The 17,977-nt window shown below is 35.2% G+C and overlaps 1 protein-coding gene and 1 pseudogene across 1 annotated transcript in view; both read left to right on the top strand.

Annotated features, from left to right (window-relative positions):
• Positions 1–12,388, top strand: part of LOC148085249 (cyclic nucleotide-gated channel beta-3-like) — a 33,287-nt pseudogene extending 20,899 nt beyond the window's left edge.
• Positions 12,389–14,563: 2,175 nt separating this feature from the next.
• kifc3 (kinesin family member C3) overlaps positions 14,564–17,977 on the top strand; it is a 42,664-nt gene continuing 39,250 nt past the window's right edge. The window contains exon 1 of the mRNA XM_087783402.1: positions 14,564–14,576. The gene's annotated coding sequence lies outside the window, so the exon portion shown is untranslated. The remainder of the gene's footprint in view (positions 14,577–17,977) is intronic.

Below are 17,977 nucleotides of genomic sequence, written 5' to 3'. Positions count from 1 at the left end.
GGTGAGTCCCTCACTCTGTTCTTTTTAGAGTTATAGACAAAAATGTTTGTTCATTTTAGTGTAGCGACTGGAGCTCAGTTGTCTACGTCTTCATCTTCGTCCAAAAAGTCACTTAAAAACATCCAAATACCTCCATACTGCTCGACTGTAACATCTTGGATTGAAGCCTCGACATGAGGAATTATTCAGAAAAAAAACTTTAAATAAATCTATATTTTAAGGTTGTTTTTAACAGATGCTAAAATGCTAACACGCTACACTGGCAGGAAACACTCTCAGTAAATATAAGTGTATTTATGGGCATGTTTTCTTGTCTATAACTCTAAAAAAGAACAGATTACTCTGAAAATAATCCCAATTTATAGTCTACATGAGGGTGAGTAGAAAGTATGTGGAGTTTGAATTTTGGTTGAACTATCACTTTAAGTACTTCTTGAACATAAGATAGAAAAGAAGGTGGTTTCTGGTTCCCCCTTCTGTTATAACAGTGTAACTCTGAAGTTGTAGAATCTCATGCGCACAGTTGTTGGTTTGTTTTTCCGTTTTATCAGTTAAAAAAAATATTTTCTCTTGAAAACAGTTTCTCTAAAACAGCGTGAAGGTCACATGACACTCCATGGGCAAAGTTCTGTGATGAAGAACATTATGAAGAACGTTCAAATAATAGTGAGATAATTATACGACATAAGTCATGACTGTTAAAAATTACAAAATAACGAATGATAATTAAATTAATTATTTAAAAAAATAGTTTATGTGTCAAGTGAACCTACTTTTATTGCAAATCTAGAGGTATGTTTTTAGTAGTTTACATGCAACAGAAAAGGGTATTTAATTGATAAAACTAGTCGGTTCTTGTTGTAAGTGTTGTTGTAAATGTTTATTTAGAGACAGAAAGATCACTCATCTCTCTACTCATGACATGAATGGAAAAAAACATTTACAACATCTATTTAGAATTGAAACCATCTTTTGAAAGTGACATCATTTATAATGTGGTAAATAAGTGGGTAAATGGCGCCATCTAGCGTACAATCATTTACTACAGTTGAATGAAGCGAAAAGAAAAGAGATCTGACAATAACTGATGGAAAAGTCTTTTGTAAAAACAAAAAAATCCATTTAAAATAATCACATTTAGATAATGAATATAATGTTGAATTTTACCCAAGTATCACCCAGTTAAATATAAAATAAATCCAAGAGAAAATATAATTGTGTCACCTGTCATATCTGCAGATATCATATACGTGGTGTGGCTCTTCTTCGTGGTGGCTGCATGGAACTGGAACGTGTGGTTGATCCCGGTCCGCTGGGCCTTCCCCTACCAGACCCCCGAGAACCTCCACCTGTGGCTCCTGGCCGACTACACCTGCGACCTGGTCTACATCGCAGACATCCTCGTCATGCAGCCCCGGCTGCAGTTCGTCCGCGGAGGAGACATCGTGGTCGGTTTACATCTGTGACAAACTCCCCTGGGATTCTATCGATCTGGACGTTTTGTTTTCTAGTGTGACAAGAAGGAAATGAGAGAAAACTACATGACAACAGAAAGATTCAAGGTGAGGAATCTGGGTTAATGAAAGTATTTGAATTACTGAAAATAAATTGAAATACAAGCTTATTAGAACATTAAAAATGTTAAATTTGTTTCCTTTTTAAATATTAAAAATGCATGTTTTAGTTGTGTCATAAAAAGTAGTGATGTGTCGGTGAAGCTTCATGAAACAGTGTCATATTCTTCAGAGGACAGTAGGAGGCGCCCTCAGTTTAAAAATGTGATGTTTCATTATAGAGCGAAGAGTGACATCTAGTGGACTCAGGGAATAATGACACTGTTTCATGAAGCTTCATCGACACACCACTGGTGTATATAACAACTTCCACAAATTTTAAAAAATAAATGTAATATATGAACGTAGAAATAATAATGGAAATAGCATCAAATTAAAGTTTTAAAATAATTTGGTTTTGTGTAATTAATGTTTTTGGTAAATATAAAATGTGTAAATAAAAAAATTTAGTGATGTTTAGTGATGTGTCGATGAAGCTTCATGAAACAGTGTCTTATTTTTCAGAGGACAGTAGGGGGCGCCCTCAGCTTAAAAATGATGTGAGGTTTCAATAGAATAATTTTTCAAAGCAATAGATTATAGAGCAAAGAGTGACATCTAGTGGACTCAGGAGATAATGACACTGTTTCATGACACATCACTACTGTTTAAGGTTGCCCTGCCTCTCACCCGGAGTAGCTGGGATGGGCTCCACCCTGAGACCCCTAGTGAATCAGCAGAAAATGATGGTAAAACAAGTGAAATGAAAGTGATGTGTATCTACAGATGGACATCATCAGTCTCTTCCCCATGGAGGTCTTCTACTACTTCACCGGAGTGAACTCACTGTTAAGATTCCCTCGACTGCTCAAGGTCAGAAGGCGTCACCGTGAGGATTAAATGTTCCGATGATTGACGCCTCATATTTCCTGGGGTCGCAGTACATGGCTTTCTTCGAGTTCAACGACAGGATGGAGTCGGTGATGAAGAAAGCTTACATTTACAGGTGAGTTATCGAAAGAGTCTCTGAAGAGATCCTGGTCTCGTTGTTCCCTGCAGAGTGATCCGGACCTCCAGCTACCTCCTGTACTCCCTGCACATCAACGCCTGTCTCTTCTACTGGGGCTCCGACTACGAGGGTCTGGGGTCCACCAAGTGGGTCTACAATGGAAAAGGCAACGCGTGGGTTTATCTCTTGTCCATGAAAACACTGTTTTTGATCCAGATGTTTAATATCTTCTCTCACTCTTTCCAGATACATCCGCTGCTACTACTTTGCGGTGAAAACCCTGATCACCATCGGAGGACTGCCAGACCCCACCACCGTCTTCGAGATCTGTTTTCAGCTCATCAACTACTTTGTCGGAGTGTTTGCTTTCTCCATCATGATTGGTCAGGTCGGTTGAGCTTCTCTCTGAAAGCTTGTTGCAACCACCAGTTTTAAGTTCAAGTAATGTGTAGATTTAAGTGTGTGTTATTTTGATGTGTGACTCTATTGTATCATCAGTGTGTGTTTGTACAAAACTCTCTCTTCATTGAAATATTTATATTAGAAAATTATCTTAAGCCCCGCCCACTGAAAACACTTTGTTGTTCTGGAGATTAAATCTTGTTGACCATAACCACGTCCACTCTGCTGTGATTGGTCAAACATGGAGGTTTGTCACCGCGCGTCATCAATCCCAGAAGCTTCCATCTCCAAGGGACTCAGTGTATAAACAAAGCAGGGCATCATTACAGCTGGCTGGAGGAGGAGTGAAGCCATTATTACATCATAATGGACTGGATGGATGGATGGATGGATGGATGGATGGATGGATGGATGGATGGATGGATGGATGGATGGATGGATGGATGGATGGATGGATGGATGGATGGATGGATGGATGGATGGATGGATGGATGGATGGATGGATGGATGGATGATGGGTAGATGGATGGATGGATGATTGGATGGATGGATAGATGGATGGATGGATGGATGGATGGATGGATGGATGGATGGATGGATGGATGGATGGATGGATGGATGGATGGATGGATGGATGGATGGATGGATGGATGGATGGATGGATGGATGGATGGATGGATGGATGGATGGATGATTGGATGGATGGATGGATGGATGATTGGATGGATGGATGGATGGATGGATGGATAGATGGATGGATGGATGGATGGATGGATGGATGGATGGATGGATGGATGGATGGATGGATGGATGGATGGATGGATGGATGGATGGATGGATGGATGGATGGACAAAGGTATATACTTTATAACAAAGGTTAAAGATAACAAAAGAATGTACAGACACACAAGTATTTCACAGTTTTATATTTGAAAAAATGTCCAAGAATGTGTTTCTACTTCATTTGTTAATCCTTTCTTTCCGTTGCTTCAATATTGTTCCTGATCCAAACGTTCATCCCTCATGTTGGATGTTCTTCCACCTCCTCAGATGAGAGACGTGGTCGGCGCCGCCACAGCAGGCGAGAACTACTACCGGGCCTGCATGGACAGCACCGTCAAATACATGAACTCCTACAACATCCCCCGGGAGGTCCAGAACAGGATCAAGACCTGGTACGACTACACCTGGAAGATCCAAGGCATGCTGGGTAGGAAACAGCGCGCACGGTATTTTGTTTTTCATATCCTGTCCGAGGCTTGTCTGGGTTAGCATTTTTAATCAGGACGCGAAAGCCCGGCAGTGTTTCCCAGAGCTCATCAAAATACCTCTGTTTAGGTGGAATGTGCACACGGTGATTGAAACAGGCCGACACTGCACATGTTGGTGGGTCACCGTGAATGTAGAGGTCACACTCTGATCGAGGACAGCATGGATTAATATACTCTAGACAGATGTACACAAGGTTTTTGACAAGGTTTTTGCAACATGAATTAAAGAAACTAAATAGATCAAATAAGTTAATTATCAGATCCGTTGCTTTTTTGATTCAATATTTTGTTTTTGAAAGTATTTTACAAGGGGTTTGGTGTCATGAATTAATTGAGGAAACCCCAGGGTGAGAATGTAAGTAAGTACTGTAAGTAAGTAAGTCATTTGTATTTATATAGCGCTTTTCCAGACCAGGGTCACAAAGCGCTTAAACAATCACAACAATACTCACTAAAATATATACTTTCAAGATCAAGATAATACTGAGAACAACACAGGAGTTCCAGAAAATCAAGGAAAAGCCTGAATAAATGAAAATGTCTTAAGATGTTTCTTAAAGGAGTCAGTAGACTCCAATTATTAATGGATTATAACAATAAAACATCTTTGCTAAACTGATGTAGTGATGTGTCGATGAAGTTTCATGAAGCTGTGTCTTAATCTTTAGAGGGTCAGTTGGGGGCGCCCTCAGTTAAAAAAAAGATGTGAGGTTTTATTAGATTAACATTTAAAAGGTTTCTAGTGGTAATAATGATACTGCTTCATCAGTAGAAATTTGCATCATCTAGGATTGCACGATATATCGGAAAAATATAGATAGATAGATTGGCACGTGTCATATGCATATCGAAAACATGTGATAATTTTTAATTTTGTCAATTTGTACTTCTATGTCTCGTTGTCGTTTATGTCTCCGTCCGTCTGTGAACTGTGCGGCGCAGCTTGCTAGGCTCGGTTGCTATGGCGACGCGTCTTGTTGGCGTGCTAACTTAGCTCAGTATATACACAGAAGTAATACTAACTTATGATCTAGTCAAACACTAGTGATCCAGTCACTCGTCTCTTTCAACCTCCTTTGTTAAAGCAACATATTGTAAAAACTTTTCATCTCGTCTCAGTTGTTTTCTTAGAAGATCGTGAACTTCCAAACCTGTCCCTCTTCACTGTATGCTAACAAGCTAAGTTGTTAGCATCATTTATAAAGTGTTATGTGTGCGTGTACAAGGAGGTGGATTTATTATTGATTTGGTGATATCGCGACGCGCCGGCGGCTCCTCTCTGATGTCGCTCAGTTTGGCGGGAAACAGTTGCAAGTCCAGCGAAACTGAGCGTTATAAGTGATATTTTTCTACGATCATGTCGGCACCGAAGCGCGGAAATAAACGGAAAGTGAAATATTGCATCGTTTTTCTTTCTCCAAACCCCCGGACCTCGACTACAGTACTCACTTCTGCGTTCGACTACATTTTTAGGTGAAAGAAAAAAATATCGCATTAATATCGATATCTCAATTCAAGACACCAATATCGCACATATTTTCAATATCGTGCAGCCCTAGCATCATCCAATTCAAATGTAACGTGTTAGGGTTAGGGTTAGCTGGGGGTCCACATGTGGCCCTAATTGTATATGGCCTTCATGAGGTCAAAGATCATTTAGAAAATTTACAGTTTTATTTTCTATTTCTATTAGTCTTATCTTGTCTTTAAATATGCTCAAATGGTTTTCATTTTAGTTCTTTCTGTGAGTATTTATGCCCCTTAAAAAGATGATATATAATCATATAAGATAATATAAATGATATTGAAACGTCCATGGTGTCCCCCTCCCTCTCGCCCTATGTAACTGGGATCCAGTCTCCCCGGGACCTAAAGCGTTAGACAATGAATGAAAAAGGAAATAACATTTATTAATAATGCCTTCATTTTTAGCTTGATTCGAATTTTTAGCTTGATTTGATACTTTTCGCCCCTCGGCCCCACAGTAACAAGGGCCAATAAATAAAACGTGGCCCCTGAAGAAATGTCATTGTCACTGTTTCAGATGAACAAGAGCTGCTGGTTCAACTCCCCACCAAGATGAGAATGGACATGGCCGTCGACGTCAACTACGCCATCGTCAGTAAAGTCGCTCTCTTCCAGGTCAGAAACTAAACTTTATCTTCTTGTTTATCTCCAAGCAAAGGTGAGTTTGGTTCACGTGTCGTTGTGCTACAGGGCTGCGACCGACAGATGGTCTTCGACATGTTGACTCGCCTGAAATCCGTCGTCTACCTGCCCGGAGACTTTGTGTGCAAAAAGGTGAACAAACACAGACTCGTCGCCGAGAGACGGCGGCACCGGGTGACCTTGTGGATCTGCTGCAGGGCGAGATCGGGCGAGAGATGTACATCATCAAGCAAGGGGAGGTCCAGGTGGTCGGGGGTCCGGACCTGGAGATTGTCTTCGTGACCATCAGAGCTGGTTCTGTCTTTGGAGAAATCAGGTGATGGATCGTCCAGAAATCTTTGAATAAAAACAACTTAAAAAGGTGTGAATGAAAAAAAACATTATAATTAAAAAGTGAAAAATAAATTAAATATTTGCGAATGAAAAACAACTGAATTATTTAATATTGAAATAGAATTTTAAAATTCGCGAATGAAATATTAAAAAATAACAAAAATTAATAAAAACAATTTAAATATTTGTGAATAAAAAACAACTTAATAATAACAAATTGGTAAACAACAAAAATATTTGCAAATGAAAAAAAAAACTTGAAGTGTGTGAATGAAAAATAACCATAATAATTAAAAAAAAAGAAAAATAAATGAATTTTTTGAAAATAAAAAACCCTTTTTATCAAATTTTTAAATTTGCAAACAATTACAACTTAAAAATGAAAAATATAAAGACAAAAACAATTTAAATATGTGTGAATGAAAAACAACTTTATCATTTACAAATGAAAAACAACTTAAATATTTGCGAATGAAAAACAACTTAATTATTTAATATTGAAATAGAATTTTAAAATTTGCGAATGAAATACTACTTGAAAATGAAAAGAATAACATGAAAACTTTGTGAATGAAAAACATCTCCATGATTACAAAATGAAAACTTTATAATTAGAAAAATGAAAAAAAAAAGTCGAATAAATATTTACGAATGAAAAACGACTTAAATATTTGCGAAGGAAAACAATTTAAATATTTAAAAATTTCCAAATAAAAACAACTTAAATATTTGAAAATGAAAAACAACTTAATTATTTAATATTGAAATAATATTTTAAAACTTGCAAATGAAATACTACTTAAAAATGAACAAAATAAATTTAAATATTTGTGAATGAAAAACAACTTTATTATTTAATATTGAAATAGAATTTTAAAATTTGCGAATGAAATACTACTTAAAAATGAACAAAATAAATTTAAATATTTGTGAATGAAAAACAACTCCATGATTACAAAATGAAAAAAAAACGATTATATATTTACGAATGAAAAACGACTTAAATATTTGTGAAGGAAAACAATTAAATATTAAAACATTTCCATATAAAAACAACTTAAATATTTGAAAATGAAAAACAACTTAAAATGTGTGAATGAAAAGAAACTTACAAATTTAACATAAAAACCACTTGAAAATTTCCAAATAAAAACAACTTAAAGATTTGCAAACAAAAAACAACATAAGAATTTGTGAATAAGAACAGACAAATAAAATTTTAAAATAAAAAAAATAAAAAAAATAAAAAATTAATTCACAACAACTTTAATATTTAAAAATGAAAAATATCTTAGAAATGTGTGAATTAAAAACAACTTAAAAATGTGCGAATGAAAAACAACTTAAAGATTTTAAAATCCTGTTTTATCTGATGAATTGTTCAGATTAACAAACGTTTAAACAAAGTAAGAAAATTAAAGAAAAACATAAAACTAAAGTGAATCTTGTCCATGATAAAGAATATGATCAGACAAAAATAACCAAAAAAACACTGAAACCTTTCAATAATCAGTCCTTTAGTTGAACACATGTTTTCTTTTGTAAAAATCCTGAACTCTGACCTCCATCAGTCTGCTGGCCGGTGGAGGAGGAAACAGACGGACGGCGAACGTGAAGGCTCATGGATTCGCCAACCTTTTCATCCTGGATAAGAAAGACCTGGCAGAGATCCTGGTCCACTACCCCGAGTCCCAGAAACTCCTGAGGAAGAAAGCCAAGTGAGATTCTTCTGCTGCCTGTTGCTGCAATTTAACGCTCCGTCTAGAACAGGGTCTCAAACTCAACTATCCTGGGGACCCCAGGGGGGGATTCTTGTATCTGCTGTTTCTTTCTGTACGTCTTTGATCCACATTTTGTTGCATATCAAACAGTATATTATACTACTATGTACTACTGTCTAAGTATATTCTTATTATGAATTTATTATTAGCCTTTGCTCATATAAACTGTGTAAGACACTTTTTAAGGTGAAAGTATTTCTTATGACACTTTAAAAAGGTGACCATAGGTTAGTGATTTAAAATGATGTAAACTTAAAATACACGGATCACAAAACACACATTTAGTTAGTTAATTATTATTTTTTAATCATTTAATAATATTTATATGTAATAATAAAACTGTATGTCAGGTAAGAAAAATAAATAATAATTGTATCAAATTAATCCGTAGTTTATAGTAATAAATGGTATTTTTCTTTAATGTTTAAATTAGAATCGAAAATTCAGAACATGTATTAATTTGTTAAATAAAGTTCATCATTTGAAATCAACATTTTGACACTTTTGGACGAAGGTTAAGAATTGTCAGCAGTGAAAAGAAATGAACCTGACCCATAAAATATATAATTAAGGTTAGGAGTAACATTTAGAAATGAATCAAAACTCAAATATTTGCGAATGAAAAACAACGTAAATATTTACAAATGAAAATCCACCTTAATATTCACAAATAAAATACAACTTACAAATTTAATATGAAAAAAACAACTCAAAAAATTCAAAAATAATAAGAAATAATTTAAATATTTGCGAATTAACAACAACATAAATATTTGAAAATGAAAAAAAAAAAGAAAAATATCTGAATGGAAAAAAAACCACTTAACATTTGCGAATAAAGAAAAACTTATAGATTTGCAATTGAAAATAACTTAAATATTTCCAAATAAAAACAAATTCAAGATTTGAAAATGAAAAACAACTTAATAATTAAAAAAATTATAAGAAATAACCTAAATATTTGATAATTAACAACAAATTAAATATTTGAAAATGAAAAACAACTTAAAAATGTTTGAATGAAAAAACAACTTCAAATTTGCGAATAAAAAACAAAATAAATATTAAAAAAATGAAAAACAATTAAAAAACTTGTGAATAAAATACAACTTACAGATTTAATATGAAAACAATTTGAACATTACCGAATAAAAACAACTTAAAGATTTGCAAAAGAAAACAACTTAAATATTTGAAAATTAAAAAACAACTTTATAATTTGCGAATAGAAAAACAACTTAAAATTTTAAAAATGAAAAAAAAAAACTCAATAATTAAAAAAAGAAATAGAACTTTTCAATTTCTAAATTAAAAACAACTTAATAATTAAAAAAATTATTAACAACAACTTTAATATTTTAAAATGAAAAACAACCCATGAAATATATAATGAAAAACAAGGATTCACATTTAGAAATGAATCAAAACTACACCTATACAAACTCATAATGATCTTGAAGTAAGTGGGTGACAAATGGATCTGGGTCATTGAGAAGAAGTCCTTTAACTGGGTGTTAAAGGAATTAATTAAACACCTGCGTCTGGTTGGTCGGTTCCTCGGACTGAGAACGTCAGCTGCCTCTTGTCGTCTGAGCTCTCCGGATTAGACTCTAATCTACGAGGTCGATCTGCTTCCTGATGCAGAACCGCGAGGGAACCGGGTCAGATCAGTGTGCAGGTGACGCTCCTGCACCCGAGTCATGGTGCAGCAGCAGAGCGGGTGGATATGTTGCATCTGCTGGTAACGCTCGTTCGTCTCGCTTCACCTCCGACTCTTAAATGTTGACTCTCTGCCTTCTCAGGAAAATGCTGACTAAAGACAAGAAGCCCGATGAGAAGGAAGGAGGGAAGGAGCCTCTGCAGGTCATTCCTGCCCGACCGGAGACTCCCAAGATGTTCAAGGCGGCCCTGAAGGTGACCACGAAGGCCGGGATGGAGGGAACGTTTGCCAAACTGAAGAAAGCCTACAAGCCTTCTGAAGTCGCGGCGGAGGTAGGACGACGTTACGCTCGCACACATTCACACACACAATCACACACTGATGGGAGTAGGCTGCGACGCAGTGTGTCAGCTGAAACATAACGCCACATTCTCGTCCGGAGCTGGGATTAAACCCCCAACCTCTCAGGCCACAAGCCAATCACTTGGCGACTGCGACGAAGATATAACAGCGAACTAACAGCTCAGTGCTTCAGAAAAAGTTTCATGACATGTAAACTCTGTGCTATTCTTCTTTCCTACTCGTACAAAAGTAAAGTGTGCGTCTATAAACCAGATTTGATTTTCATATTTAGTTTTAAATTATTATTTTTTCCTTTTTAAATGTTAACAACAATTTTAAAATCACTATCATACAAAGAACATTTTTTAACATGTGTTCATTTTTAAAAACTGTTTAAATAATTACACTTATAATAATTACTGATTTTGTGTTCATTTATTTGTCTCAGCATGTGTGTTTGTTGGAAAATTTTAAGATTAAGATAATAAACAACTCGTTAAATAGGACGAAGATATAACAGCGAACTAACAGCTCAGTGCTTCAGAAAAGTTTCTTGACATGTAAACTCTGTGTTATTCTTCTTTCTTACTTGTACACAAGTAAAGTGTGCGTCTTTAAACCAGATTTGATTTTGATATTAAGTTTTAGAATATATATTTTTTATATTAATAGATCCATAACCTAATAATTTATGTTTGACTCTTTTTACTCTTTTTAAATGTTTCCGATGGCTATCTAACAATTTTAAAATAACTATCATACAAAGAACATTTTCACATGTGTTTCTTTTTAGAAACTGTTTAAATAAATACACTTTTACTAACTAACCTGGCCTCTCATTGAGACAATAACAATAGAAAATGAAAGTGTAAATAGGCTTTGTTTGATTTTGAGTTTGTGTATTTCTCTTTGCACATGTGTTTGTTGTAAAATTATAAGAGTAAAATAATGAACAACTTGTGAAAATGCGACAAAGATATAACAGCGAACTAACAGCTCAGTGCTTCAGAAAAGTTTCATGTAAACTCTGTGTTATTCATCTTTCTCTTTAAACCAAATTTCATTTTATTTCTTAGTTTGATGTAAATGTTTTTTTTCCCTAATAGATCCAAAATCATGTTCCAATTCGGTGATTATTTATGCCTTGCCTTGAATTGGTTAATTGTATTTTGCTTTGTCCCATCAAAAAAATGTAAATCAATATATAAGTAAGTAAGTAAGTAAGTAATATTTATTTATATAGCGCTTTTCGAGACCAGGGTCACAAAGCGCTTAAACAATCAAAACAATACTCAAAAAAGTACATACTTTAAAGATCAAGATAATACTGAGAACAACACAGGAGTTCGAGAAATTCAAGGAAAAGCCTGAACAAATAGAAACGTCTTAAGATGTTTCTTAAAGGAGTCAATAGATCCATCAAGCGCAAAGAGAGAGTAAGATCGTTCCAAAGCTTAGGAGCAACAGCCTGAAAATATTAACTGTATATTTTCAATGATTCTGTTCCTAGTTTTTCCCTTCAGTGAAAAACAATATATTCTATTTTTATTCTGGTTTAAAACAAAACAATCCAAAGGTGGCATTTGTTTTAAATTTCAGCCTAAAAAATGCTACTTCGGTTCAACACTTCAAACGTTCTTGGGTCTATAACTGCTCACAGGAATGTTTCTCCTCCACAGGACTCGGGCTCACCGGTGCCTCCTCCCCCGCCCATGCACCGCCGCTCACCCATCCCTCACCCGCTCCCCAAAGACGACGACGACACGGTGGCGGAGACGACCGACAGCTCCATGATCATCCGGATGACGCCGCGAGTGGAAGGGGAGGAGCTTCTCAGCGTGGAAGTAGCGTCGGCGGACACGAGTTGAACAAGAACGATGGCGAGCGAGGAGGACGTTTCCATCCTCAAAGGACAAATATCTTCCCCCGAAAATCATTGATTATCCAAGATCGGTATTGAAGGAAGGGATTTAACATCTTGCTTCATAAACTGAATATAGGGTTTTTGTGTTTTTGCTTCACACTTACAATTTGTGTTTGTTCTGCTTCCACTGTGTCATGAGGGTTTGTACAAGTGCACCGCCTGCGTTTACTCTTAATTCAAGTAGTGTGTACAATTGTGTAGTCGTGAGCCAACACCTTGTTTCCTGCTGCAGCTTTAATAATGCCTTTCTACTGGTGACGTGTCGACGAAGCTTCATGAAACAGTGTCATTATCTCCTGAGTCCACTAGATGTCACTCTTTGCTCTATAATCTAATCGCTTTGAAAAGCTATTCTATTGAAACCTCACATCATTTTTTTTTAAGCTGAGGGCGCCCCCTACTGTCCTCTGAAGAATATGAAACTGTTTCACGAAGCTTCGTCGACACATCACTAGTTTCTACTACGTTTTTTGAATAAGACTAGTCTTGGATCAACACTGTACCAATCAAACAAGTCAAGTGTTTGCTCAAACACTCGTTCATTCTTATTTAAAATAGTGGATCATGAGAACATGTGTAGCATATTTATTTAGACTAAAATATGTGTATATTTAATACTGTATTTAAACAAACTAGCTGGTGTTGCCATGGTTTGTGGTTTTGCTTTTAGCACGAAAACGAAGAAATAGACCCAGAAAACTCTGGAGAGAGATAAGAGCTAAGATTAGATTCTGGAAATTATATATTTATGTTAAAAGATATACATTAACGTATATTAAAAAGAGATGTCTTTAATTTTAACTTCGTACCTGATGGATCCTCACACACAACCATCGTTTTTGAATGTGTCTGATTAACAATTTTAAAATCATACAAAGAACATTTTTATATGTGTTTCTTTTTGAGAATACCAAGTAACAGTTTAAATAAATACACTTTTACTAACTTACCTGACCTCTCGTTTAGACGATAACAATAGAAAATGAAAGTGTAAATAGTCTCTGTTTGATTTTGTATTTGTCTATTTCTCTTTGCACATGATTATTATCATTAAAACATGAATTAAATAAACTACTGATGATGGACCATACTTTGGTTCAGAGGCTTGTTTGAAACGGTTCCGCGTAGATTTAAGGAGAGATTGCAGCAAAAATAAACAGAAAACTCAATAAGTTTGGAGGTAGACAGGAAAAGGAAGTGGGAAGTTCATTGTGTTTCTTCAAACTGAGAGAAAAGAGAAAACAATGTGGAGCTGGAAACGTAGGAAGTGGTGTCACACTGCGTAATGAGACAGAAGTATATATATATATGTGTTACTATCTTAAAGTACCTCAATGGTGGAAGAATGAAGGTAAATACCATCATATAATAATAATAAAAAACAACTAATGAAAGAATAGTAAGTAAGTAAGTAAGTTATTTATATGTATAGAACACTTTTCCAGACCAGGGTCACAAAGCGCTTAAACAATCAAAACAATATTCAATAAAATATATACTTAAAAGGTCAAGATAATACAGGAGTTCCAGAAAATCAATATGTTAGTTTGTTGGCCTAACTTGACAGATGAGCCTTTTATAAATTTGTATTTTTTATTTGAAAATACTCAATTGGTGGACTGTTGTGCAAATGATATAGTATTGAATTAATAATAATAATAAATCAATTTATTTAAATAAAAACAGTGAAACTTCAGCGTTAAAATAAGTCAGGGACGATGCGTTCATGTGTACACGTAAACTACGGCTTCCTTTTTCTAGAACGGTAGTAACGTTATCATTCATTTGTATATACTGTATTATAAAAATATAACTTAAGAAGCATCAACATTTCACTAAAGTTATTTTTATTTCAAGTTTTAAAACGGATTCAAAGTGAGCCGGACTCCGCCCAAATTACTATAAATACACACTACGCCCCCGTCTCTCACTTCGATTTCCCACACGCTCATCGGCCCCTGAACGCAGCGCAGCTTGAAACCTCCTCCGGAAAACTTGAGTCAAACTTTTCTTCAAACTTCAAGTTTATCTTTATCTCACCGGTTCTGAGTCTGTCCTCACGGAACCACGAGTCTCTACGGTCTACTCGGAACCTTTAAGGACGAGGGTACGAGGCGAACTTTGGACCTGAGGTAAGAAATGTTTGCTTAAAAAACTTTACAATAATGTTTTATTTTCTTGTATGGCGGTCACTTCTGTCCCTCGTTGACTTTTCTACGGCGTCTGGTCCGCCTGGTGTCCTAGTTATGAACCGACACAGGAAAATAGTTTCACAGCACTTTTCATTCTTTTCACAGCAGCGCCATCATTTCTCTTTTTTTTTCTTTTTCTTTGAAAAGGCTTTTATTTTTGTGACAAAAGCTCACCTGCGCACGTGCCGCTGGTCCCCATGGCAACCAGGTTCCACAGCTGAGCGCGACCATTTCTGTTAAGTCGACACAAAAATGTTCATTGTCTCATTTTTCTTTTTCTAAACAAGATGATCTGCGTTTTGAACGTTTACCTCAAACTGTTTTCTCACTAATACACTGAGTAAAATGTAGATTTAGAAATAAATTAGATTTATTTTGACCTGTTAAGCCATTAAATGCATAAACATAATAAAATATATCTGTGATTGTGATTAATTGGAGATACAGTAGGTTATTTATTATTATATATTAGGAATGAAATCCCTCAGAATAAAAGCAAACAACTTAATTGTCAGAATTAAAATAAAAATAACTATTAAAAATGTATATTAAAATAATATATTATCGCTTATTTTCTGTGATAATACTGTTTTTTTCTGAGTCCTATTCAAGAGAGGAGTTTATAAACATTAGGCCTAGAATTCCTAAGCATTTATTTTCACTTTTTCCAACTCAAATGGTAGGATTTTTATTTGTGTTAATTGTTTATTATTTATCTGGCCCCTTATTTAAATTTATTGTATTTTATGAATCTTAGAAACATCTGAAGACATTTTTATTTTTTTTACTTGTTTATTTTCCTTGATTTTTCTGGAACTCCTGTGTTGTTCTCAGTATTATCTTGACCTTTAAAGTATATACTTTAGTGAGTATTGATTTGATTGTTTAAGCACTTTGTGACTCTGGTCTGGAAAAGCTCTCTTTATATATAAATTACTTACTTACTTGTATAATTTCATTATTTTATTCTGTAATAATAAATCCTAGGACATCCTGTGTTTTGTTTACAATACTGACAATAAGAATTCCTGATTAAATACTATCATAAAATGTAAACGTGGTATTTGACACACATTTTGTGACATTGATTTAAATCAGATTATTATTTTTAAATAAAAGAAGAAGCAATACTGTCTGTAATAATACCCGCTTGACTACTTATTTTTTTGATATTTAGATAAATTGTATTTTAATATTGATTGAACAGTAAGTAAGTAAGTCATTTTTATTTGTATAGCGCTTTTCTAGACCAGGGTCACAAAGCGCTTAAACAATCAAAACAATATTCAATAAAGTATATAATTTAAAGATCAAGATAATACAGATAACACAACAGGGTTTCCAGAAAATCAAGGAAAAGCCTGAACAAATAAAAACAACCAAAAGTAGTTCTACCAATTTGGAAAAGACATCCTAAGGTTTTGTTGTCGTCTCCAAAGCATCGTTTAAAAAACAGTAAAAAAAAGAATCTGTTGAACAGATGTTTCACATGTGGCTCCTTATCGCTCCTTAGCCTAAAACTTTTAATTCCCACTACACCGAAAATCAAAGCTCAAATCTTTCAATGAACTTCCATTCGTAACCTCAGCAGTTATCAAAGAAGTCGACGGCGCCGAAGTTTTTTTTAAAGATTCAGGATTATCTGCTACTGGAAAAGACATCTGGAGTAGAAAAGAGCCTCTGGTTTCCTGTGTGTGTTTATGAATGTGTGCGTGTGTTTGAGGTTGGCAGGGTGTGTCTGCACTGACCACTGTCGCACAACTCCACCTATAAATACTTTTTGCTTGGTCTTTTATCACTGGAGCAAACCCAGTCCCTCGATTGTCTGTTGGTTAGGTTTTCAAAATTCCCTTTTTTTTCTACCTAAAACCTTGCTGTGCACTTTATTTATATTTATCTGTATATATCAGACATGGGCAAAGTGGGGCCCGGTTTAAATGGTTCTAGTGCATTTATTATTAATTTACATTTTCACATAACACTTCCCTCCTTTTTTGTGTGCAATTTTTCGAGTATATATTAATCCCTCAAAACATTTTTTTTTCAAGTTAATTGAAGAAATGTTTTGAAAAAAAACTTGTATATACAAGAATAACGTTGCCGTTCATTTGGCTTAATAAAGTCACGGCCTATTGACGCATGTCCTTTTTTAGGGATTTTTTTCGTCTTTCTTGCTTGACGGCCCCTAACAACATTCACATAATTTAATCTGTTTTTAACACTACCTTTCAAAATGGTCCATGTCAAGGCAGTGACTTGGTCAGGAGGCAATAATGGCATTTATTTTTTGATGATACTCGTGGTGATGTAAGTTCTGCTGTGTTTTTTCTAATCTCATTGATGATTGGACTTGGGACCAAAGTCGAAGAAGGTCTGATATAGAATTCACAATGTCAACAGGAAATGCAACAGTAGACACATGATCTAATGGAAATTCAGAATTCACTCATCTTCTACTCATCCTCATGTTGATTTAGGGTTGGAATTATTTTTTTTTCAAGAGTTAGACAAACATGTTTGTTCATTTTAATGTAGCGACTGGAGCTCAGTTGTCTTTGTCTTCATCTTCGTCCAAAAAGACACTTAAAAACATCCAAATACCTCCATACTGCTCGTCTGTAACGTCCCTCTTGGATTGAAGCCTCGACATGAGAAGAATTGTTTAAAAGAAACTTAAACAGTCTATATTTTAAGCTTTTTTTGTAGCAGAAGTCTACTGGAAACGCTTGCGATATTTACCAGTAGTACTTCCTGCTTGTGTAGCATGTTATTGTTTTAGTTTCAGGAAATGATGTCGAGGTCAAGGTATCGATATCAGGGTTTGGCATCCGTGTTAAATCTTCGATACCAGCGACGTGTAGGCATAGAAACGTCAAATTCTCTTGACTGATGGTTGAGATGTTTTAACTCGACGCTAATGCAAAAATATTGGGGATGAATGATATTGGAAATATTCATATATTCTATATCATCTTGAAATGCGATATTGATATTAATGGGATATACTTTTCTCTCACCTAAAAATGTAGCCATGTGCACAAGAGCACTGTAGGGGAGGTCGAGTACAGGGGTTTAAAGAAGGAAAACGACAAGATATTTCTCTTAGTTTATTTCTGTGCCGACATGATCGTAGAAAAATATCACCTATAACGCTCAGTTTCGCGGGACTTTCATCGGTTTCCTGCGAAAACTGAGCGACATCAGAGAGGAGCGGCCGGCGCGTCGCGATATCACCAAATCAATAATAAATCCACCTCCTTGTACACACACACATAACACTTTATAAATGAAGCTAACAACTTAGCTCGTTAGCATACGGTGAAGACGAACAGGTTTACACT

The sequence above is a fragment of the Callionymus lyra genome, chromosome 2 (genome assembly GCF_982586985.1).
Source record: "Callionymus lyra chromosome 2, fCalLyr1.hap1.1, whole genome shotgun sequence".
Classification (NCBI taxonomy): Eukaryota; Metazoa; Chordata; class Actinopteri; order Syngnathiformes; family Callionymidae; genus Callionymus; species Callionymus lyra.
Note: the sequence above shows the minus strand (reverse complement) of the source record. Positions and strands in the feature narration are given on the sequence as shown.